This window comes from Harmonia axyridis, chromosome 1 (assembly GCF_914767665.1).
Source record: "Harmonia axyridis chromosome 1, icHarAxyr1.1, whole genome shotgun sequence".
Taxonomy (NCBI): domain Eukaryota; kingdom Metazoa; phylum Arthropoda; class Insecta; order Coleoptera; family Coccinellidae; genus Harmonia; species Harmonia axyridis.
The window spans coordinates 69438700-69466352 of NC_059501.1; the positions used below are offsets into that span (position 1 = coordinate 69438700).

The 27653-nt window shown below is 34.9% G+C and overlaps 1 protein-coding gene across 1 annotated transcript in view; it reads right to left on the bottom strand.

Annotated features, from left to right (window-relative positions):
- LOC123688878 overlaps positions 1–27653 on the bottom strand; it is a 129972-nt gene that overhangs the window by 66788 nt on the left and 35531 nt on the right. The window contains exon 2 of the mRNA XM_045627605.1: positions 6971–7054. The gene's annotated coding sequence lies outside the window, so the exon portion shown is untranslated. The remainder of the gene's footprint in view (positions 1–6970; positions 7055–27653) is intronic.

Below are 27653 nucleotides of genomic sequence, written 5' to 3' on the forward strand. Positions count from 1 at the left end.
TAAGCATTAAAAGGATTGTTTTGACAGTCTGGCAACACCATCTTTCTACGATCTCTGACGTCATGCCACTGCTGAAATAAGAGTAAATAAACTATATCTATCGAATTATATTATGCAGAAATCAAAGTGAAGTTAAGCCGACATTGAGTATCTTATTGTAGCATCCGTAATGAACAATGAAGCATTAACAACCTGTTCGATATCAATACATATCCTACTCTTGGCAATCAACATCGACGGCCATGGGAGTATCTGCATAACTGGCTGTGTTGCGGTAGCCCTTCGGCTATCGCAGATTACGGAACACATCGGCCGATCGAATTTAATGGTCATAACTCCTTTCTGTAACACTTTATATTTGTAACTTTTATTCTTCGCAGGAGGCGAGAACTCGTCTTGGTGAGTGAGGCTGAAGAAGAAAGTGGTTGAGAGTTGGATGTTCTTGGGAAATTTTGTGCGACGAATGAACATGAATATAAGTGAATGAAATACATTGAGGAAATAAAAATAAAAAATGCATGATGAAATCATCATAAATATATGACGATATGTAGGTTCGACGGCCTATTAGACATTTCTGGAGAACGGAACTGATTTGAAATCTGAAAATTCGGAGTATGACATTGTTCATGATGCCCTATTCAGCGAAAATAATGCAGAAGTTATACAAGAATTAAAAAAAAAATTCAAAAAAACTTTTTTTTCATTTTATGTCTTAGATATCATTTCCATTTACAACTCTTTCCTGAAATTATTGCGTTAGTCCTAACAGTTTTCAAAATATTAAGAAAAAACCGAAAAAAAGAAGGAATTTCCATAGTGAATTATTTTTACTGTGAATATTCTATGCACTATTCTCTTTCTCGAACTAGAATGATGTAGGAATATCGTGCATATCTTGAACTTGAGAAATATCATCACAAGGTGATCATAACTTTAGATTTTCAAATAAGAACTTTTTTTTTAATTTCGTTGGATTCTACGGTAAAAAATAGTGTCCAAACATAATTATGCTCCCAAAACAATATTTCAAGAGTTATTCGAGATTTTAGGAATTTATGTTATACGTAGGGTCAATTTCATTCGACCCGGTATAACCGGTATATAGTGCCGGAATATTTTAGCTGAATAGGGCGTCATGCACAATGTTATATTCCGAATTTTCAGATTTCAAATCGGCCCCGTTCTCCAGAAACGTCTTATAGGCCATCGAACTTGAAACACCCTGTACAGATGTTCACAAAAAAAATTAGAAAAGATTTTGAGCGCTCATTCATTCACCCGTCAAGTGCATCCTTGGAGACCACATATATCTATGTACTATTATGTGGTCTCCGAAGGCACAGTTGTTGCATGAATGGACGAGCACCCAAAAGTCTCAGACTTCGCTCCTAATCGTGTTACGTATAAAAGCAGTGATATAATAAACATCATTCAAAAATCATGACGTAAAGTAGGGAGTTTTTGCATACCGAATTTTCGCATGAAATATCGTATGAACTTTAAAACCATTATATTACAACCTGAAAGCAGATTCCTGCTGGATCGTGTTTACGATTCACATTTCAGTCTCCTGAACGCAAGTTTCTCTTCCTTCCAGAAAAAATCATTTCTCATCTCTCATCATGGTTCAAATAGGAACACTTCAACCAAGACCAGGGAGATAGTCGATACCTGACCCAGCACTGTCAAGTCAACATAGGGGACTAGAGCGTGCTTTCCTCATTTTGCTTAAATTTCCTATTGCAACAAGTTTGATTTCAAATCGGTCGAATTTCTTTAAATTGAAATATCATGCTTCTGCTTTCGTTCTAAAAAATTCTATTATTCTGATGATGCTATACCCACACGAAACTCTGCAACAAATTCTCATTCTCATTCTCCATATACACGCAAAATCTCAACCCGGCCAAATTTATTGTCTATTTTCTATGATTTTGATGATGTGCTTAGCTGAAGCTAACATTTTGCAAGAAGCTCGAAATTGTCATTTCCTCGGTCATTTCATATAAACCCTGAAAATCTCAACACGTTCGTTTGTGCGGTCACGTATTCTTTTTTATATTTTTTTTTAATTTTCTATACTTCAGGTTACGCGATCATTATGAAATTTCGCATGAGGCCTGATAATACCGATTCATCTTCAAATGCTTCATCTCGATAGAATATAGAGTTTTTAAATCAACAGGGACACCAAATTTCAAACTGCTATATTTACGGAACTTGAATGCGGAATTTTAGATCCTAGACTATCCTGATAATTTCATGTTTTCGGGTCGTTTTTGTCTACCATCTGAGGGAAGCAGTATAAATGTACTCTTTTCAATTATTTACATCTATTTACAAAGCCACACTTATACAGTACAAACTCAGTATTGAAAAGAACCTAATTACGTCTTAATTACAAGTTTCTCACTACGGTACTGAATTTCGTCTTTAACTCTAGTTTTAATTATTCGAAACGTCTTCGATTATCACGTCTTTGTCGTACTTCAAGTTTTCGGTGGTCTCGTCTTTGATTTGTTCGCGACTCGCCTTAATCTAGTCCGCGAACCGTCTTTACGTCGTACGTCTTAAGTTGACCGACCGAACTTGTTCTGTCTCCCGTCTTAGACTTAACTTAAACTTTACCCGTCTTCGGCTTAATTTGCACTCTGCTCTCTGCCGATTGGAACTTACCCTGTCTCGAATATCGACCTTTTTTCTTTCGAGTTGACCACACCCTCAGGGAAAGTACCATCCCCTAGTCCAATAAGAATTTTGCCGTACCGCCCACAAAGATCTTCGCGGATTCCTGGAAATCGAGAATACTCGAAGGACTAGTACCTGATGTACACAGATGTAACACATCTGGTACAACCGTCTTGTTCTCGAACTTTCCCAACCCAAGTAAATCTCTTAAGTTTTACAACCGACATGACACATCTTCAACCCCGAAGAATTACACATCCTTTTTACACACTGCAGAAAAAAAAAACAATTAATGTACGCAGATGGCTAGTTTTTGAGTTAAAATTGGGAAAAAAATTAGTTTTTTGGACACCAACTTCCAATTAAGTAGCCTCTGGTACCATGTGATTTTCATCGAAGTTGAGGTCATCAGTACATGAGCTCTAAATCTATCGCTACTCATCTTCCATAGAAGCAAGTTTTCTCGTGATTATCTTTTGACATAGATAAGGATAGATCATCTATAGTAGAGAACAGCAACGAATCTAATGTTAAGTTAAATTTAAATAGTGTTATAAATTCATTTGTCAAATATTTTCCTCCGAATATCCCTCGGGCATTGATGAATGCCTCATAATTTTATAACAAATTTCTCAAGCTCGATTGTCATAAAATTATCTCGTCTATTATCAATATCCTTGCGATATTACTACGCGAAATTTTTCATCATTTCACAATAAATTTCAGATCATTATATCACTTCACTTCACACTTGAAGTATTTCCACGGAATTCTGACCAATAGGCAATAAAAATGTATTTAAGAAATCATTTCCTTCTTAATTTAATTCTAAACAATGTTCTTAGCCTGTATGTTTCCCTCTTATGATTCTAATCGAATTTCCTAAGAAATGGCTGTATTTTCCTATGGGAAATAAACCTATCAAACGTCGATCCACTCTTCAGATAGTGAAGAATACTAGGAAGGTATTCACTGTCATTTTTGCTGCGATGTTAGGATAAGTTCGAATCGGTAAGCCCCATGCAGTTTATGCGATCATTAGAGTATGCATTCGATTCTGAAGAAGATGCTGAGAGAGAGAGAGAGCAACGTTATAGCATACGGGCAGGAGATTTTACATATTGGAGTGTGGTTCGGATTTCACTGATAAAACAATTTTTTTCAAGTTCTGTTGCATGTTGATTGTCGTATTTACTTTGGATAAGAAATGATCATGATAGAATTGCATGATCAAGATAACATAAAGAATTTGATTGAAATGGTGTGAAGAAGTTTTCATCAGTATGTGATTCTTATCTTTTTTACGTGCACCATCTTCACCATTATTTTCTTTGTTACTTCTTTCTTCATCATAAAAATCAACTATTCACCATTGCAACGCGTTTTCGAATAAGAGGTTTCATTTTTCGCTGTGCTCGCCGAAGAGGCTCCGCCCCTTGGACCCCTTCACTATGCCGGTAGAACCCTCAATGGGTATCCATCAAAAATATATTTTTTTTTCGGACACCCAGGATCGTGAGCTGATTTTAGACGATCCACCCGGTATACTCGTTTGATTCTAGGAGGGGTACTCCATATGACTTTTTTTCCTAGGACCTACCATTTGGCCCCTGTCCACATGAAAATATTTGATGCAAATAACTTTTCATTATGACAAAAATGATTGAAAGAAAGAGTATCAAAATTTCTATCGAAGAAAGCAACAAACCTCAAATAAAAACCAGTCAAATATGAGATTGTGACCCTCAGTAAATTTTTTGTCGTGGTGCTTTCAAATTGCCCACAGAAGAATGAGACTTGAATGTCAAAATAATTCGCAACACCCCATATACTGGAAAACCGCGAGGAAAATCGGTTTGGTTTGGAAGTTATCCTGGGGCTTCGAGACGATTTCGAGGGAGGTTTTATTCTTGTCATTATTGTTCTAGATGGTCCCGTTTAGGCTGTGGTTTTGAATACCTACATATCTGAATTCTTAGCGGAAGGGCTATATCTATATAAGACTCGCTCTGCTCGCTGAAGGGGCTCCGCCCTTTGGACCCCGTCACTATGCCGGTGGATTCTTCACTGGGTATCCGTCAAAAACATGAAAGATTTCTTTCGGAAACTTTGTATCGTTAGCTGATTTCAGACGATTCACTCGGTGTACTATGCTGATTCTAGGGGGAATTCCATATAATTTTTTTTCCTAGAACATACCGTTTCGCCCTTGTCCCTTTGAAAATATTTGATGCAAATAACTTTCTATTACGACAAATCAAAGGCGGTCTTAGCCTCAAATAAGACTAGCTATCTGGCCAGCTGTTAATCTTGAAGTTTGAAGTTGAAACTACACTATTACTGAAAATGAAACGATACACGCCTTAACAACGTATTCAAATTGTTAAAATTCACTTCGAAAAGGGTGAAAATTTTGCAGAAACAGTTCGCAAAACTTAAGCATTTTTGAGTCGTCGTGAAGCACCTTCTCGGATGGTAATAGTAAAACTGGTGAACAAAAATTGAGGTGCAGTTAGTAATGTGAAAAATCGGAATAGTGTGCGTCGCTCAAGAACAACTGCGAATATTGCTTCCAGAAGCAAAAAAGCGTGAGTACTCAAAAGAGTACAATACTCAGTGTTGGTATGATGTGAGAGAAGCTTATGATGTCTTGTTGGTTAATGTGAAATTACATTGGCAGTAGCGGGAAAATTATCAAAAGGAAATGGACAAGATGACAAAAACACCAATGCAACTAAAATTTTGAGAGTAGGTACATAATTTCAAACTGATCACATCATGAGAACCATGGAATATTCGAGACGCAATATGATTGTGACAAATCCGACAGTGTTGAGATTTCGCGTTTTTATTTAAAGAATAACAATTTCAAACTTGCTGCAAAATTTCACGTTCATAGCGTCGTCAGAACCATAGACAATTTTAGTAGAATATCGACAAAATTTAGGACAGCTCTGACTTAAAGTCAAGGAAGTCAATTGCCCTCTGTGGCAAAGTATGGTTATAACTGAGGGCACAATCGGCGACAGAACGAGCGCTTGGGAGCTCCAGACTTCAAATCAGTGCTCTTTTGAAGTTTAAAATCTCTCTATTCGATATATTCTACAAGAAAAGGAACTGGGGATCGCAAAATTTTGAAATTTTAAAAATGCGAGCCATAACGTTCGTTGAACAAAAGTATATTGTGCAACAAGTGGGAAAAGTCCAACTTTTCTCGCGAGTGTGGAAGTTTGTGGCACGAGCCTGAAAGGCAAGTGCCGCAAACACACGAGCGAGAAAGGGACTTTCTCCCCATGTTGCACACTATACTTTTCCTACAACTGCTATGAAAAGTAGCGTATTCTTCATAGCTTAATTCAAAACAATGTATTGCTCATACTGTGGGAAATATTATTTCTCACGGCACTTTGCCCACACTTCGCTTGGTAGACCAATGAAATTGGGCTTTTGAGCCGTTTCTTTGGAAACGCAATAAATTAGCATTTTGATTTGAATCCATTACTTGACTTTTTGAAATTTGTGCAATTGTAGGAAAAGTATAGTGTGCAACATGTGGAGAAAGTACTTTTCTCACTCGTATGTTTGCGGAAAAGTTGGACTTTCCCCACTTGTTGCATTACTATTTCCTACAACTGCACAAATTTCAATAATTCAGGTAATTAACTTGATTCAAATCAAAATGGCCTTCGTTGACAGTATGTGCTAATTTATTGCGTTTCCATAGAAACGACTCAAAAGCCCAATTTCATTGGTCTACCAAGCAAGGTGTGGACAAAGTGCCGTGAGAAATAATATTTCCCACAGTATGAGCAATTCATAGTTTTGAAATAGAGTAAGCTATAAAGAATAAGCCACTTTTCATAGAAGTTGTAGGAAAAATTGATTATTCGATGGTCCAAGTTTCCTAAAAGGCCAGAATTGAACAGGTTAGTAATTTAATGGTTGACCGATATATGATGATTCAGGTATTTAATATAAAAATAAATTACTAAGGAAAAATAATTCAGTCTTAAAATTTTCAGTAATATTCAAATGACGAAATTCATAGAGAATCAAGCGCGCAAAAGATTCCAACATCGATTCATTGTTTCATATAAATTACACCTAATTTCTATTGACTAGCATAGAATAAATAATAAACAGGTAGGTACACATCAGAAAGTTGGGTATCAATTACTTAAACAGTTCATTATACCCATTCTGAACTACATTATACACAATTCAAGAGAGTAAACCTGTGAACAAAACAGACGTAGGTAATAAGATAAAGACTACCTACCAATTACTCCTAATTTGTGTGATTAAAAATAAGGCTCTTTTTTCTAACAAACAGAAGATCCATGCCGCATAGATTGAAACAGATCTGAAACAAAAAATAGAGTAATTAGTCAAATTGAATTATATCTGATAGTAACTGTATATATTTAGTCTTCATAACTCTCAAACGGAAGAAGCTAGAAACTCGAAATTTTTACAGTAGGTTGGAGGTTCACATGCCCAATGTTCGTTAATTGGCAAAGTCCAACTAGACTAGCGGTTCCTTGAATAGGGCCATTCAAAATTTTGTTTTTCATAATTTTGTTTTTTTGTTGATTTCAAAAGTACAGATTCATTGGAAAATAATTTTCAGATGAATAGCAACGATTTCCAGCTATAATTCATGTTAATCGCATAACCAGTACCAGAGAAAACTGAAGAAGTGTGCCGAAAATAAAATTGCTAATATTTTTCTGACCACAAAACCGATGGGGTTCAAAAATGAAACCCAGATCAAATCGGGATGAGATTTATAATTTTATAAAGGAAATAACAATTTAAAGTATTGTGCAAATATTCGTGTTGATATAGTGTTATCCAAATAGGATATTCCGTCCACTGCCCTTATTCCTGATAGATATTCTCTATTAGAAAGTAATCAGCACTATAAATGACACAAATTCCGAATGAATTAATTCGTTTGTTCACTCACATTCAACAAAAAAGCATTGGTAATCGGAGTGATCGTAAATAGAAGTCATCAACTTTATGTTTTAAGTACTTTAAACAGGAGCGCTGAAATCAGGTTGATGGAAAAAGTGGATTTCCATTAGTCGACATTAAAACTACAAACCTGGGCTCAGCTTTTTACCACATAACTTACATTTCATTCGATAAGTCCCGGACCTAACCAGAAAGAATAAATTTCATCTTGAAAATTCCCATCAAAATAGTCCCTTTCAAGAATGATACATTCACTTTAATGCTTCTCTAACTTTTCAATATAATAGTTTTCTGTTGAATGCTTCGTCTTTGCTTTCGAATTAGGTTTCAACTCGCCAATCACTTCTATATTCGTGTCAATTTTTTTTTCCCTGGTTTTTCGAGGTCTTCAAAAATCCAATAATCACTAGAAGAGCAATTCGTGAATTTTGACCATGGTTTTTATCGATTTGTGATACTTGAGCATTATTTTGGTAAAAGAGAATCTCTTCTTTTTCATTTCTGCACTCAATAGATCCAATTGAGTTATTCAATAGTCACTGTTAATGTTTTTCCTTTGTCTAGATAGTCGATAAATAATGTAGATACTATGCACGTTACAAATCACAGATGCCATAACATTACCAGCTGATTTTGATCGCTTTGGACGTCTTTTGCTGATGTTCTCTTTGACATATGCATGTGGTGCTGATTCCAGGTTTCATTCAGTGCTACTGATAAATTGTTTTCATTCCCTTCAACTATCTTAAAATAGCGTTTGGATTCGTCATGCGTTGGTGCTTTTGATCAGCGGTGGGCAAAATAGTGAGTACACTGTCTTCTTATACCTCTGATATTTTCAACTCCATTACAATCTCAAGCAACTTCAATTTACGATCGCTCACAACCATTTCACTAGAGCATTGATTATCGTCTTTGGTTCTACGATCGTTGTTGTCGATTGACCAGAGTTTGATTAACATTCATCGAGTCATTACTTTGTCTGTACAATATTTTTTCCAATCAAAAAACACTGTTTCATCAAATGCCAAAACTCATTTTTATCAATTTTTTGGAAGACTCAACTGTATGTATATATGTATGGTGAGTTCCAGCTGGATATTTTGACACTGGCTAATATGATAATTACTTCCAAATCTACCGAAGATAGAGGGAGAAAAATGCTTTTTATACCATTCTGAACGAATTAGGTTCCAGATATGTATACCCACTCATTTTTTACAGCCTGAATTTCTACAATTCTCATCCCTTTTTAATGAAATTCTATATAAGTGATGAAGTTCCGCAGTATATGGGTCCATAAAAAATTCAGCTGTAGTGTGAGCGTTTAGAATTTGAAATTCCTAGTATATTGAAATATCTGCAATTTCTGATAAACTGAGATTTATTCACGGGTAAACAAAAAATACCTAGGTTCTCAATATTTCGCGTTCTACCTATCAAATCTTGATGAAACGTTCTTTAAACATTCGGATAGATAATTCTGAAAGCTCAAGTAACCATGGATTACTGACTCTTGTGAACGAAGGAAGAGGAAGCATAGAATCACAGTAACTGGCAAAATTTCTTCTTGTTTTTCATTTTCTCACCACAACACCAACATCCAAATAGAATTATTCATATACTATTGCTACCATAGTGAGTATATGCAGCACATTGCAGTCTTCATTACATCCTCATAGTCGTATTACTATCGCAATCGCCTCAATATTTCTTCCGGATGAATTGGAGCAATTGCCATAACTCAAAAATAGCAGATGCTTTTATTGCAATCTCGAGATCAGCCCAATAACTTCTGTCTAAGCACTGATACGCGTATTTATGATTAAATATAGCACACTCAGCTGCTTGCAGCAGTTCGTCGGGAATAGACCAGGTGGTCTCGAGATCATTTTCAGACCACACCCGTCATGCCAACCTTTGGCAGTAAAAGATATGCGAGAACATTACAATTCAACGTGCGGTCGTACTGATGTAGGTACCTATTTTGTCATTTGACGTGCATTTTATAGGTAATTATGCACGGCACGTACATAGACGCGACTATGTCGTGTTGGATTGGAAATTGCGGTTTGGCCTTAGGATCTATCTTTCCTCGGGAACTCCTCTGGAAACATAAAGGTTGGCTTTTTGTGGCCCTACCTTGCAGTTCTCGGAACCGCTGATATAATTGATTTCATTCATATACCTACCTCCAGAGGAGATTTCGTTTGCTTTTACTGCATGAGAAATTCCTGATTTTTAAATTTGAGAAGAAGGTGCAAATGGAACGAAGTTATTTGTTGGGAACTCGGAAATTGGTTTATCAAGAGATCAATAGCCTCATCTGTAGAAGTTGATCAAGATATCTCAAGGTAGGTACACAAAATTTGTTATGATCCCTATCATTAATTTTTTTGTTGTTTATGGAATTTCATCGTCCACAAAATATTATTCAGAAAATTTGTTATGGAACTGATTAAAATGTCGAAATATATATCACTGAGAATACATCAAATATAAAAAAATTTCAGAAGAGCACTGGCTCGTCGACAACAGCTTATGGCGCTTTGACACTCGCAAAATAATATGGATCTGTTGTCACTGAAATGTAGAGTATTTTCTCGATATTCTTCACAAATTCGCTTTGGTTCTGGTGCCACGGTTAACAAGAAATTTTCCAGGAAATTAAAAAAAAAATTATTTTAAATAAGATTGCTGAATTTAATTTCATTATAATCCGTAGTTATGTTATTATCAGGAGAACAAGATTTCGAACAGCCATATTTACGGAACCCTTATTGAAAAAACCATTAGCTAGGAATTGTCTCAGTATGTTTTGACTCACTGATGACCAATCCACGATAATATCCACATAATATCATGAGTGGCAAACTTGGAATATAAGCAAAAATGAAGTGATAATTGATACATTCATTAAAAATATAAACAACAACACTCTCATGGCACCAGGATTTTTCGAGCACTCATTCAAACGTGCACCTATTTTATTAACTATGACATCATTCTTGTCGGGTATTTTTTCTAGATAAGGAGTTCTGAGGATGAATATCCCTTAAAATTAGGCAAATAAATAAATATTTCCCATAATAAAAGCTAAATTCCAATCAACAGGATATAATGTAACGGAACCATTGGGTATTTTCTTGATATCTACCCTAAATATTCTACATGATTCATTATGAAGCTTGAAATTGACATTTGGCACTTTTCTTGAAAATGTTATTTCATATCAACACCCAGAAGGTTTTGAGGTCACGGAAATATTGGTCGAATTTTTTTGCAATTCTTTTAAATTTTCTTCTAATGTGATCAATATAAAATTTTGTATTATGCTTGAATTTGTCATTCTTCATCAAAATGCAAATTTTCATCACGATGGAATTTTCTCCTTTGAGAATATGAATTCAAATTTCCAGAACCCAATGTCGGATTTTGACCACTATAGAACTCATCGTTCGTCATCAATGAGTTGAACCTTATCATTTGAGACCATTCTCGGATAAAAAATAATCAAATTTTATCGATTTGATCAGAGAACGAGTGCGCAAAAAATATAATTGGTTGGACTATTATTTGCGCAAATTTAAAATGATATTCACTTACGCAGTAAAACCTAAAACATATGCAGAATAGTTTTCTCTATATAAAGTTCGTTTACATCGAGGTTTACATTCTATTCCACTTATTCATTGATATTTGGTACACATTTCGTCACCTTTTGATGAGTCATCGTGTATTTTTGGCTTTTTGAATAAATGAAAAATAGTATTACTATCAATATTGTTATTGTAATGAGTGAAATTCTTGGAGAAATGCTTCAGACCTGAATAAAAAGCGATTTCCAGTTGTTTTTCAAGAAGTCTTGAAATAATTCATCGCCTCTTTGTAATTTGTCATATAGTGCTGAAGAATTCAAGAATTCTGAATCCGGAAGAACTTAGTTCAATGAGTTCACATTCCATCTTTGCATTAACTGATTATAAAGAAGCTCGGAACTTCAATATAGCCTATTGAGTGTCTTGACTACATTGTATACATCTCTCAACAGCGTAGATTTTCGCTTGAAAATAGTCTGGGAATGTAATTACTGATTTTGAGTATTTCTTTATAGGTCATTTGATCCTATTGGTATTCAATCCTCGAAGAAAATTATGGTATATTTATAAAGACATTTCAATAAAGAAAATGGTCAACAAACTCAATAGCAATGTGAAGACGCGAAACAAGATTCTTTCATAATGAAGATGTATACTGAAAAATAAGATGATAAATACGAACAGCGATAATGTGAGATATTTGCAAAAGTGGCAACTGTTATAATTCATACTGATACAGATCGTGAATAACAATCAGAGCGGTCCAACTGAGCAACTGAGAGAACTCAGGTTATTGAATTAAAGAGATGCATTGGATCATTAGACGGAAACCGTGTGTAGAGGAAATTATCCATTGGGTACAGAGAAAATGATAGATATGAGGGGAAAACGGTGAATATCGGATTCCAGCAGGTTTTCACGGTATTCGGAATTATACTGGTAGTTAACGATGAATAATTTGCGATTTAATGCTATGCACGCGATGGTAAGAACTAGGAATCGATTCGGAGGATTTTTTTAACTTCATTAATTTCTCGATATCGGAATATTTCTGACAATATTTCTCCAAGATTAATCCAGTAAATATGTGAGTGTTATATTGATTTGCAATTCACTACAAGTACGGAGGACGATCTTGGTTTAGAATTTGAGTTTAAGTTGAGTATAATAAAGCAGTAGAAACAAATGTACTAGGCGCCTTTTTCGATGCTCACTAAAAGAATCTCAAGAACTATAAAACTTAGAGAAAAAATCTTCAAGGACCCCCGATCCCTTTTTTCGAAATAATGGGATATCAGAAAGCAAATCATAGATATCTTCTTTCTATTTCGAGTTACAGAGCGTTTCTGAAAAATGACTGTTTCAAATATCTCACTATATCTTGGTTTCTGTTCAAGATATTCGAAAAATTTAAAATTTTATAATTTCAAAACGAACGACATTTTCAAAAAACCGAAAACGGGATGTTTTTCAACACATCTACGGGTAAAACCTAAATTGAAAAATAAGGGGTGTCCTATTCTAGAAATACCAAACTTCCTGTGTATCTCTTAAATTGATTTCTATGATATGTTATGAGTATTATATAAACCATAAAAATAAAATAAAATTTGGAGCAGTCATTTTTCAGAAACGCCCTGTAACTCGAGATAGAAACAAGATATCCATGATCTGCTTTCTGATATCTCATTATTTCGAAAAATTAGATCGGGGGTCCTCGAAGATTTTTTCTCCAAGTCTCATAGTACTCGAGATGCTTTCAGTGAGCATCGAAAATAGGACACCCTGTGCATTTGATAAATTCATCAAAAAATAAGTTTTGGCTATCAGAAAAAATGAATAGAAAACAATTCTTCAAATTTTTCTTTCTATATACACAAGTTAATTTCTAGAAGTAGTGATTGCATTCTGTTGGCAAATAAAATTTGACTCAAAACAACATTTAGACTCTGTTTGATTGAAATCTGATTAAGGTGAATATATTCATATCTTGCATTTCAAAGCCAAGGGATGAAGTCACTGCCAAAATTCAGTAGGTTGCAAAGTCATCGTTGAAAGGTTCAAGCTTAATTTTTCGATATTCTTGACAATTTTTTTTGTATCAATCAATATCTCCAAAATCATTCACCAGATTCTGTAGGAATTTTGTGAGTAGATATATACACTCAATAAATTCTGGGCCTAAACAATAAAGCAAATTTTTATATACTCCTAAGCTCCTTTAACTTTTCAATATATTTTCTTTATAAAAAAATATTTTGCCTTCATTAGAGCGAAAAGGCAAAATGAGGGGGAAACTGGGGCTAAAAATCACACCAAACCATATCAATATCACAGAACGAAAATTATTGAAATCTCAGAATTCTCATATGAACACATGAGCAAGATCTTGAGAGGGATTAGCACCACATGGCTTTCCGCTTATCAGTCAAATAGGTACCCATACATTTCCTCTCTGGCGCTTCTGCGATTACTAAACTTTTTACGGTGTACGAAGTTGTAAATTCTCTTCATTTTCTTTCTCTTTACATAGCATATAACTAAAGGACAGCACTGTACAAGGATCATTATTTTATCACAAAATTATAGTTTATATCTTTTGTAATGATTCTTGAATTTTTTTTCACGAATATTTTGAAAAAATATCAGTGCTTTGTGTATTGAACACAATTCCTCATCGAAAAACGAGAAGATACCAACGTTTTTTTTCATTCGCAAATTAAAAATATATTCATTCTACCATTGTAGAATGAATATATTTTTAATAGAATTTTTATTTTATTTTTCGAAGAAATTATGTGGAAACCCCATAAAAATCAGTTGTTCTAAGAGGAAAAATTTATAATTCCGTTTTGTACTGAGCAGTATCGTGGTGGTGTCCCCTCTTGAATTCCTATAAAACTGCTTATAACCTTATCGAGATTTCATATGCGAATTTGACGAAATTTGGTCAATTTCAATTTGCGCATATTATTGAAATAATTAATAATAATAACATTTATTGCATCAATACGCATCCAATCAAAGAGTATATTAATTGAAAATTACTGCAAACCCCACTTCTTATCAACATTGAAACTACCCTTGAAATTTATCTCATCGATTTGCTCATTACTCACCCCCATCATTACTAAATATCTACGAAGAATTATTTACTATAAAATAATTAGAGTATGCACAGATCTTCCTTAATCAGATGCTAGAACATCACAGGATCGCCTAAGGGTTTCCCAGCATCTCTAGGAAACCCATAATAACGAAGCTCGATTGAAATCTTACGAAAACACCAAGTCATATAAACGTCCACCTATCCCAGCGATCTTACTTCCATCAGGTCCAATATAAACAAACTCCAACAACGCCCAGAGGAACCAGAGCCATGAGCCCAGCCTCATCAACTGCTCTGCTCGCGACTCCTTCAAAATAAAGAGGTTTCCACCAATAGATTATGCTAATCATCGGTCTAATCATCTCGTATCAGACACGCACGCTGGATTCAGACAACTGAGTACGCTAACTCAATTCAATTATAATTCATACAGGTTTTAAATGGTGTCGATGATGTTAACAAGTTATTATGGTAGTATGTGTTCAATCAAGCTGGCTAATTGATAATGCAAGGCGGCATGGTCGCTCGCCTCGAAGGTGTTTGAATTGGTTGGAAAAATGCCTAACATCCTTCATTCCAGACCATAGACCATATATGTGAGGTTAGGTTAGTTCTGTTGGCGGGAAATACGAATTTTTCAACATGAGGCTATGGAAGTTTTATGGTGGTCCAATTTTGGGAGGAGACCGTGCTATTCAGCAGTGAATGTTACTGAAAATATGTCAAATATTGGATACTTTCATCATTAGTGCATGTATTTATGTGCGATGCATTGAAGAAAATCAAACCAATGTTATTCGGAAGATTTACAATTTTCTCAGATGATTTCTATTATACTGAAATTGCTGAGCCGTCGCTAGGGGGAAGGCGGTTGCCTAGAGCACCAAAAATCAGGGGCGGATATCAAGCTTGATCAACAAAAAGACTATGTGTGGAAATTTGAAGTACCGCATGAGATTACTCTTCAGTCAGAAACAACAGGAAGAAATACAGACAATTTCAACTTCAAAAACCATCACATACCATATGTATTATGCATTATACACAGTATAGGTGCTTGCCAAATACTCCACATTTTCCTTACTGCACGAAGTTCAGAAGGGAAAATATTCGATAATTTGGCAAGCACGAGTGGTATAATAAGGATTATAAAACTCATGTTCTGATGAACCAATAAAATCCGTGAATTTCCTATAGTTACAGCGTATTTATAAGTAAATATACTACTTGACGACGTGTTATAATAGTTTTGGTGTTTTGCCTCCTGCCATATTGTGATCATTTTCATGGTAACATTATTGGACGTTTGCCAAAAAATAAAAGTCACGCTAAATGAAATGTCAATTATCAAAATGCAGTGCTTCGGTTATAGTTATTGAAATAATTCGTTATATAATCGTAATGAATACCACTCGAGCATAAAAAATATTTTTCGATTATACGAACCTCTTCACTCGACGTAATTCGCGAAACACCACTCGAGCTCCGCTCTCGTGATGTTTCGCGAACTACGTCTCGTGAATCGGTGTATAATCGAATATTGTCTATGCTCTTGTGATATTATAACTGACTATTTCCCTCGTCTTCATTTCCTCCAATCACAAACGCTCAACATTCGAATTAAAAATGGTTTCTAGAAGGGAAAACTGTATGACACCACCTGTCAGTTCTTTCGAGTTTATCCGCAAGAAAACTCGACAGTTATTTCATGAAAGATTACAATAGGTTTGAAAACAAGTAATTATGGTTCTCATGAAATCGTCTTGTTAAATACCATTCGGGAATTTGATTTTTCCTGTGAAAAAATTCGATGAAACACAATGCAATGTAATATTTTTCTCAAAAAGCATTCGTGTATTGTGTCGTCTTCGACTAGGATTTTTGTTGCCGCCAGCACTTATGATTTTTTGTTGAAATATTACTTAGCAACGTGTTTTTTCGATTTTTCTGGGAAAATTAGATGCCCTCATGATATTATTTGCCACTATCTACCGAAAAAATTTTTACTCATTTCTTATTGTTCGAATACTAACTGTAATTTAATAAATGAAATCTTTTTGACAATCATTCGGAATGTTTTCGATAATTTAAAACGTCACAAAAATATGTTTTAGGAATGTACCTTCAAAAAACCCGGCTGAAAGTGATTTTGGATAAGTTAGAGGCAGTAAACAAAAAAAAATGTCTGTTTCACTCAAAAATACAGTAATACGATAAATTTATCGTGTATTTATTTAAAGATTTCAAATAGATGCCTCCAATTTTTTCATCTCTCGGAAGAAGACACCGATTAGCCAATATAAATTTTTTGCATTCTGCGGAGGTGACTTCTGTTGGGGCAACAAATTGGATGTCTATCTATAGGGTGGCAGTTTGCTATCGACGATTTTCTGAAGTTGTACCATAACCACATACACAAACAAAACCACTATCTCGAACAAGGCGGATCGACAGTGACAATAATTTTTTCTGAAATATCAGTAATAAACATTAATCGCCAAGGTGTAACAACTGATTTTTGTAACAAATAATAGATAATGCCCTTGACAGCAACGAATTATTTTATTCGGAATTTGTGGATCGTTTATATTTCAAAACTAAAATTTCAATGGGTTGTTGAATTCCAAAGGTTTATTATTGAAAATAACAAACTGAAATCAAATTATTTCAGTTTCCACCCTAAAATAATAAAGTTATCAAGCATTACGTCTGCGTATCCTGATTAATTTTCAATGCATACTGAATATAAAAATCTTCTAGAAACCAATTTTGGTGCCATTTACATTTCTCAACACGTGCAAACGTAATGTACAATACGTATTCAAATAGCACGTAATATTGGATCAACACAGTGTAATCCAACCTACCTGTACACGTGATACGTAGGCTGTGGTTATTGACACGCACAATCACGGTTGTTACTTACATTGATGTGCTTGCATGGTCGATCATATGTGATATATGATGCGGTTACTGTTATTTTAATTGGCACTATGAAGCCTGCTGCCGTAACGTCAAACTGTAATTCATCGTCTGGTTATGTTTTGCTTCCGAGTCTGCCGAAGGTAAAGGAAGATTTTTGATCAATTTCGGGAAGAAAAAAAATTTTTGTTCTCCGATTTTGAAATTTCAGACAATCCTTAACAACTTTGGTTTCGTGTTTGTCGATCTGTCTGCCTTAATTTCTGCAATTCTTATCCGATTTTAATGGAATTAGGTGTGAATTGTAGATATAGTCCCTTACTTTCTTTAGCTTTTCAGGAATAGAACATGCGACATCGTGAAATATCCGGTATATCCATATCTTTCCTGCTGCTGAATCGATGAAATTTTTTATGTATGTTCGGATTACGTCAAAATTGATTCCATAGAAATTTCAATTCCCCCAGATATGTATTACGCTTTGAGAATGCGCAAATGTTTGTAAAAATCAGAAGAATCCATGAAGAATTAAATTCTAATTTCTAAGTTTAGTCATCAAAATTGATAGATATCTGAATTCTAGATGGAAAGCTCAAACCTATAACATATTTATCGATAAGCACGAAAGATTTTATGGAGTCGTGACGATAAGAAGCATCAAATTTTCAATTCGACAATAATATAGTATTACTCTTACGAAAGTATATATTATCAGGCTAGGCTCTTCCACGCTTGTTCTATGAAACAGGGCGTTATCAACTCGTCCAAATGTCTGTAATCATCAAAATTTCAAACGATGAGGATGCTCCTATTGATGGAGAATCCTTAGATTCTATCAACACGATATCTTTAGAGAATCAAGAGAATAAATTTGTACTGCGAATATTATTAGATCTTAAAGCACTAACTGACATTTTTAGTCTATTTTTAGGGATCACTATGATAAGAAATTCAAAATGTTTCTGTTTTGATTCAGGATAAGATGAAAAAAATTGATTATAAAAGCTTTTTGCTACCATTTGCTGCCAATATAAGGTGCTCATTCTTATTTGCTTATCATACATAACTCATACACAACTCCTTAGATTTAAAACTTTGTTGAGACGTTCTCAGCCATTTTTGGAGGTGAATTCTCCCTCAAGGGAGATATACTACCATCTAAACGAAATGAACCAAATCTAGAGTATTGTAGTGCTTGTGTATAGATTTTTAGTTGACAAAATGAACTGCAATGCTGCAATATTTAATACACAACTGAAATCAATTGTTCTATTGTCAATTTCTATGGAACTGACAATCTCAGAGTAATAAAAATAGATAGAGGGAGTATATGTCATTTTCAGTAAACAAATTTTGTCCCCAAGATGAACTATCAAATTAGACATGAAGCGCGCAGAAATGAAAACGTATCAGTGATATGATATTTCACTCAATTCGCGAGTTTCTCCACAAAGAACGCATTTCTTATGTCCCATAGTGAATCAACGTTTCATATTAACTCAAAATATATTGGAATAAATACCTAATTATATCAGAAATTCAGAAAATATACTTCAAGAGCGCCGAACGACGTGAAACAACCGATGACACTAGGAGAGCAAAAGTTGCCAAATCTTGGATTTCAGCAAGTAGATACAGAAAATAATAAATATCCTGCTTATTATAATTAGGAAAAATTAGGAAAAATATTGGATTCCAAATATTCCAATTTGTACATTTAATCGGGAATCACTCAAATAAATATATTTCATTCATAACGATATAGTGAAATTGTGAATTTGAAAGTATATCACAATCAGACCACGTAATCTAACCATGTTGAGGACATGTAAAAATCACGTAAAGTCCCTCTATTTATGTTTATGGCTCTATGCTGACAATCATTAATCAATCAAAATTTTCAGATTATTGAATTCGTCGAATAAGGTACAGAATAACTCGCAATTGTGGTTGTTATTACCTCGAAATGTTATTCCCTCTTGCCGCTGACGCAGATATTAGCTATTCACTCTTGGTAATATACCCATTGAGTGCAACTGGATAAATAGATTCAAGAAATTTGAGAACACTTCACCCGAAGCCATAATATTCCAGCCATGAATTAATTTTATGATCTGGTGTATTGAAGGCCCTGATGAATTCTAAAAGTACCAAAGCAACCAAGTACCCTCTACCTCAATGTAGAAGCAGAGGCTCGCAAACTCCTATCAGTTCCTCAAACTTTCTGTGAATCAATAAATTGGAATTTCAGTTTCACTTTCAACATGATCATTAAAATACCAAACCGAACCAAAATAAAAAATGGCGCATGTTTGTATATTAAGATCAAGACGATTCCAGCCTTCCTCTCAATAATTCTTGTATCGACAGATTATACCGCGGTTCGCCATCGTACTCAAGTGGTATAATGGTATAGATTGAACCTGCAACATTCCATAAGGCTATTTATGAACATCTAACGTATTTTAATTTAATTTGTAGCAGTTCGTGATCGGAAAGTCAGAGGAGAGTGCTCGGAACTGTTCTGCCCTGGGTGGTCAGGTTAAGGTGCCACGAAGAAATTCATTCAATTTCCTCCTATGCTCCATCACTTATTGAGCAAACTAGTTACCAATTGAATGCCATTATTGGTAGTGAGAATTGTGGCAAACCACAGATAGATTATTATCAGTTGTAATGGAAGGATAGGTGGAGACTGTGTTTGAGTCGTTGTATCATCGTACCTCTCATAAATGTAATTGGTTTCCTGTTTCAATTATTTGGAATGTTTTCGACACTTCTGTCACGCAACATCGAGATTTGTTGTTCCGAATCCTAGTCCTGTTAAAAAATAATAAGCAGAGTCATTAACGTGGGGAATTTGATTTCCTTTCTGAGATTTGGTGTCAATAAAGGTTATTACAATTCATTCTGTTGGGCACTTCTGTTTCGCACTATTTAGATTTTCAGGGATCTTTTGAATTAACCTTTGAATTTCTGTATTCGGTCCAAATCTATCCAATTGTTTCGGATTTGTAATCTGAAATTTTGTTTTTCCAAAAATACTCGCAATCAAAAAATGCGCGGAAAATAACCTAGAAAGAAACTATCGGTCATTTGACACAAAATCCATTATGATAGCCAAGCTCTATAAGCTAAAAATAATAAGTTCTTTTTATTCTGGGCTCATGGTCACTTGGGAATCAAAGGAAATGAATATGGCAAAAATAGAAGCATGAACGCCTTTTACTGGTTCGAAACCTTTCTCTGGTATTGGAAAATGCACCTATAAGTGAGTTTCAAGACAAGGAGGAAACCGATAAAAAAAAATTCTAGGAATGAATCGCTCCTAAAAGTTCCTTCAGAATTACAATCCTGCGAGATCCAAAAAGTATATCTTTTATAAAGAAGAATATTTTTCAAGGTTTGTTTCGTAAAATATTGTTTGATAGCTCAACAGTATTTTGTTACACTAGTCTTCTTTGGCACTCCCCCAAGTTAAAAAACTTGGCTACATTAATAATCAACCCTCAATAAGGCCCGGACCTAACCGATTACACATTGTTTCTTGAAATTTCATCTTGATGATAATAATAATATTATTATTATTACTATATTTTATTTTATTCTCCATAAGAGTCACCTTCAAGAGTGATGGTTTCATCAATTTCTGACCAGGAGAATCGTCTTGGTAAAAAATGATTTTTTCGGCAACCGTCCGGGCAGTTCTCACTTCCCGGACGCTTTTTCTCTGAGAAAGTAGCATTTCCCGGCCTAGTCCGGAAAGTACGTACTTCCCGGACTAGTCCGGAAAAGAATCATAGAATCCATAGCAACCGAGATGACGGCTGACAGTTCATATGAAATTAGTTGTCAAAAATTTGCATGTTTTTTGATCGCAATCGCAATAAAATATGGAGAGCAGCAGCGATAGTGTTATTCTACACGGTTGCCGAAAAAATATTGTACGCAACACGCCGGAAAATGGTTTTTTTGGACTCACAGACTTCCAGGACTCGCTTAGGCTCGTCCTGGAATTTTGTCTATTCGTCCAAAAAAACCCTATTTTCCGGACTTGTTACGTAAATTACTGTTTTACACTGCTTTCTGATATCTTCACCTCTATAACAATCTCACCTAATTTACGATTGCTCAAAACCATTTGAGGACTTAGTTGATATTTTCTGGAACAACTGCCGAATTCGAGCATTCACTTATCAAGCGGTTGCATTACTTGCACAGTATTCTTTTTCAACAAAAAACAGTGTTTTATTAATACATTGTCCTAGTTTCCATAAATTTCTCGAAAAACAACAAATGAATGAATATTCCACATCTTGATCCAAACTTAACTCTATATTTCGAAATTTAGACACGCTTTTTTTGATGCTAAGATTATAAAAGACTAACTAAGTTGTAAAGAATTACTGTCTAAATTAGGAATTCACGGTTTGATTCGATATTTAAGCACTTGACTTGATATTCAACTTGGGCTTGACTTGAAATCAACTCGAGTTCAAGTCAAGAAGTAGTTTTTCGAGTCAAGTCCAAGTCAAGTAGCTTGAATATCAAGTCAAGCAGCTTGAATATCAAGTCAAGCCGTGAATCCCAAGTCTAAATCCAAGTTTGTCCAACTAAAAGACTGTGTGAAATATTTGTACAAAATGAAATGTTGTCAATTGCGCTATTATATGAACCTCATCTCAGAACGAATAGAATCATTTCCAAATGGTAAATTCAACCTGATATTGAATACTGACACAATTAAAAATGAAAACAATTAAAAAGGATGAGTTACAGTACAAGACATTAATTAATACACATTGATGAATACATAAACCTATGAATATAGGTATCTATGCCATAAAAATACATACCTCAACTTCGATTTATGTATTTCTATTATTCATTCGTACTGTTTTCATTTTTAATTGAATCATAATTTAATATCAGATTGAATTTTATATATAGAAATGGTTCAGTTGGGTGAGAAAATGAAGTAATTAAATGACAACAATGTATGAAAAAACTATTTCTAGCAGCTTAAAAGTTTTGATTCAGACACGCGCGAATACCTAATATTTCTGAAACATTTCTACAAATTCTTTTTTGAACATACCGAATTGGAAAATACAAATTCGGCTCCAGCTATTTCAAATGAAATGAAGCTTGTTTTCCTGGTGTGTTTTTAACGCAAAAAAAAACGACCGACATCATTTTTCCTCATTCCATAAAATATACGATTATTATTAGAGGAATCCACCGTTGCCAGGTCGCACCATTTAGGTGGCCAATTAACGCACCATTTCGATCACACCTACTAACTCCTGCTCTGTTTCGTGACATCGCAGTCGCGTTTTTCCGTACGGCGGCGAAGTGATAACTAATAAGCGTCAGAAATGAATTAATATAATTCCATTAAATAAACAGAAATACTTTGATAAAACATCCAATCCAAGAACAAATTAAAATAATTAGAGTGAGAACCAGATCTTCTGTGATAGTGGGGTGGAGATACGTTCAAAAAGATGATTTATGTTCCAGATCTGGAAGCAATTCATGTTTCTAATTATGGAACGTAATGAGTATCATTTGAATCGGAACTGGCGACATTATTTCAGCTAATTACATTATCACGTCGAGTAGAGTTTGTACTAAATATTGTTGAGAGTCATCTGACGCCAACATGATTGCTAAAAGATAGTCCTATAAGACGTTCATTTTGCATAGCCCAAGATCTGGGCAACTTTTGAAGAAGAAGAAGAAACTTTTGTCGTTTGTCATGAACTACGCCATTACTAAAAACGGAACGATACACTCTTGAACAACGCATTGAAATTGTTAAAATTCGCTCCGAAAATGGTAAAAATTTTGCAGTCACGGCACTTTGCAAATCTGCATAACCACTAATTTGCCATCATTGCAAAATATCGAGAGTCATCCTAAAATGCTCATTCTCAATGGAAAATAATGGAAAAAATGAAAAATACGAGGGCGCGTTTTTGTAAATATTTACTGAAAATGAAACAGTACAGAACTTATCGAAATCCTCAAAATTCATTATAAAAATGGTGAGAATTTCACACAGTTCGCAAAATTAAGGAACAAATATTTTGCGTCCCAGCAAAATAGAATTTCGTCGCACTGCTCTGACCATTTTATCTGAATTATCTTTGAAGAAGCCTCTGTTATTCCTCTCAGGAATCTTTTCAATAATATATTCGTACAGAAGTTGGCTACTCAGAAACATGATATTTTGATCGGGCAATGCTAAGATAATAATATTCCTCACCGCAAGATTATAGCTGAATTTATTTCTGAGTTATGAATTTTTCAATGTTCTCCTATGAATATTGTTCTATGCTGATATAATCAATTATAATATCACAAGAGAATAGTTCGATTATACACCGCGAAACATCACGAGAGCGCAGCTCGAGTGGTGTTTCGCGAACTACGTCGAGTGAAGAGGTTCGTATAATCGAAATATATTGTCTATGCTCGAGTTGGTATTCGTTACGATTATATAACGAATAATTTCAATAACTATAACTAAAACACTGCATTTTGATAATTCAGCTTGACTTTTATTTTATGGCGAACGTCTAAGAATATTATTATGGAAATGATCCCAATATGGCAGGAAGCGAAACACCAAAACGATTATACCACGTCATCAAGGGTATATCCACTGATCAATACGCCGTAACTATGAGAAATTTACGGATTCTATTGGTTCATCAAAGCATGAGTTATATAATCAAAATTACAACATCATTCCTTATCACTCTCTTATAGTTGAGTGTGACGCGCCATGCCACTTCTCATTGCAACAGGTTCGATTCCGTAAAAGTTTATAATTTTTTCATTTCATAAGTAGCATTTTATTGAAAAATCTTTGGTTTTGGAGTATTCTTCGAGATAATAATAAACCATTGTGAAAAATTTGCAGAGTTTTATATTCTCCATTAGTCTATGATATTGAAGTACCTAACGAAGAACTAACGAGACAAAAGTTGCATGCTAAAGTTCGTTAACAAGACAAAGCGTAGAGGTTATGGATTATTGTCAGCTGACCTATGAAATGTTATTAACTCCGAGTAAGCTCTCGAGTAAAAATAAACGTTGTTCTAAGTGATAAATGCCCAGAGAATTATCATTCACACGGCCGTCGTAAAAACGAACCAGGAAACACCAAGTCACCCAACATATGCTTAACTGCATTGCTGGGGAATAGCACCGCCGATATTGAAATTTCATAGCCTAATTAGCGGATTTCATGGTCATATTCTGCTTGCGCGAAAGCCATCACGCGAAATAAAGTGTTCAATTGAAGGCACTAAGTCCTATTTAATTACATTTCAGATTTCTAGAAGCATGCAGTTACGGCAACTTGATGGTACAGTTAAATACGTTGTTATGGCAATTGCTTGATGTTTGACTGGATGTCCCAGAAGCGGACAGGCACCTCACTTCCAGTATTTCTATGACTAGTCATCGATTTCAAATTTTATCCAAATGATGTTATCAAATCGAAAATTCTACCAATGGATGTAGCATTATGCTTTTGCTCGTCCTCCAGAACTCCACGTTACGATATTCTCGTAAGTAATATAATAAGATCATCTAATTTTTCGAAAAAAATCGAAAAAACCTGTTGCTAAGTAATATTTCAACAAAAGTTACATTGTGTTTTGTTTTTTTTTTTCACCGGCCGCCAAACTGGGTTCAACTGCCGCTTCTCAAATAGGGGCGCCTGAAACGGACGCTTCTCTATTTAACCCTTAACGCCGCCCCTTCAAACAATACGTGTCTAAATTTGACAGCAGTCCGACCATTGGTTTGTGAGATATTGCGTTGTGAGTGTAGCTACTTTTGTTATTTTAAAAGAGAAGGAAAAAAATAATTTCGTGTGCTGATAAAATATTGCTTTTTGAGAGGGAAAAATACAGTTGAAGCAAAATCTTGGCTTGAGGAAGAGTTTCCGGGGTCTGCACCAGGAAAATCAACCATCATTGATTGGTATCCTAAGTTTAAACGTGATGAAAAGAACACCGAAGACGTCGAACGGAGTGGACGCCAAAAAGAGGCTGTCACCGACGAAAATATCAAAAATGTCCACAAAATAATTTTGAATGGCTGTAAAGTGAAGTTGATCGAGATAGCAGGCATTATGAAGATATCATCTGAACGTGTACATCATATCATTCACGAATGAAACATGAGAAAGCTGTGTGCAAAGTCAGTACCGCAGGAGCTCACAATTGATCAAAATCAACAACTTATTAATGGTTCTGAGCAAGGTTTGAAGCTGTTTAAGTGCAATAAACTTGAATTTTCGATATGTGACAATGAATGAAACATGGCTCCATCATTTCACTCCGGATTCCAATCGACAGTCAGCTGAGTGGACTGCACACGATGAACCGAATCCAAAGCGAGAAAAACACAACAGTCAGCTGGCAAGGTTATGGAATCAGTATTCTGGGATGCGCAAGGTATAATATTCATTGATTACCTCCAAAAGGGCCAGACCATCAACAGCGATTATATATAGTATAATTGGATCGTTTAAAGAATGAAATCGTTAAAGAAAGGCCCCATTTGAAGAAAGAAAGGTGCGGTTTCATCAGGACAAAGTAATGAAAACAATAACAAAATTGCATGAACTGGGCTTCGAATTGCTTCTGCTTCTGTATTCGCCAGATCTGGTCCCCAGCGACTTTTTCCGGTTCTCAGACCTCTAAAAAATGCTTGCTGGAAAGAAATTTAGCGCCTATGATGAAGTAATCGCCGAAACTGAGGCCTATTTTGAAGCGAAAGACAAATCGTACTACAAAAATGGTATCGAAAAGTTTTAAAATCGCTTTAATCGCTGTATCGCCCTCGAAGGCAACTATGTTGAATAATAAAATCGAATTTTGCCAAAAAAAATTGTTTTACTATGGTAGACCGGGGATTTTTCAATTGGCCTGTTTCATCTAATTGTTTGTCTCAAAATCTGTCAAACAGCATATGGCTAGACAAGTTACTAATTAGTCCAACAATATATGTTTGGAATAGGTAAATTCAATAATGAGATGTATTAAACGATTCTCGAAGATGAATATTTTCAGCCATTTATTGTTCACTCGACTACTAACAGATGGTAAAATATGTCAGTGGAGTATCTTGCCATTATTTCAAAGAACTGGAATTCTGGTATCAGCTGCTGACCGGACGATTGTCCATAAACGTTTGGAGCCGAAGACTCGACGTTTCTTAAAAAAAAACAAATTTTTGTTCTTTATCAGACTGGAGGAGATTCTGAATAGATTCCGTTCGAATCCATATATTCCATCTGGCACCTGACAATCGACATATAAAATGCAGATATCTGTTAATGATGTGAATTTTCAATTGACCGAGTGAGCTAGTTCGATTACGATATTAATGAATGATGCATGATGGTCCCATATGCTTGAATATGACCAAAATGTATAATAGACATGAAGCATTTGTTAGATCTGATTAGAAGTGGGTATTTCAAAAATTCTAGAAAAGCCTGACATGGATTCAGATGTGGAACACCATGACATCATTGATATCGGTTAGTTCAAGGGTTTTAATAATAGTAAGTTACCTCAGTTGATATTTTGATGGATATAGGGATGCCCCAAGGTAGTGTCCTTGGTCCTTTATTATTTATAATAATAGAAATGACCTACCACCATCTATCGATTCATCGAAGACCAGCCAAGAAGAATATTATAGAAATCTCAGTAAGTCTTATAAGGAAGTGAAGAAGTAAATCAACTACAACTAAATGCTACCAATACAGAATGTGTGGTGTTTCACAGCGGAAAATCAAATACCAGAACACTAGACATCATTCTAGATGAAACAACTATAAAAATATCTAAAACCACAAAAATATCTGTGGGTCTATATAAATACATACTTGACATGGAAAAGTCACATCGAATATATTAGTCGATTAGAAGATTATATTCAGTTCTGTATACGATCAACGCTTTGAGGAAGTCTGTAGATAACAAATCTTTGATGATCGTATGCTATGCTAACTTACAATTAATTCTAGCTTATGATTTCATTTTCTTGGCATAGTGCAAATACTAAAGACATGTATAACAACAAATGGCCATAAGATATATGTTTGGTCCCAAATATACAGAAACCTCCAAAGGAGTTTCCAGGTCTAATGGCATGTTTACATTGACAGAACTGTTTATACAGTTCCGTCAATGTACCGATATCTCACAGTTAGGTATACACGGTAGTCCAGATTTTAGTGCACTTATTTTGGTGTTGAATAGAACAACTTTTCTCATGAAAAAAAATTTCAATGAACATATATTATATCCTAGCAAGTT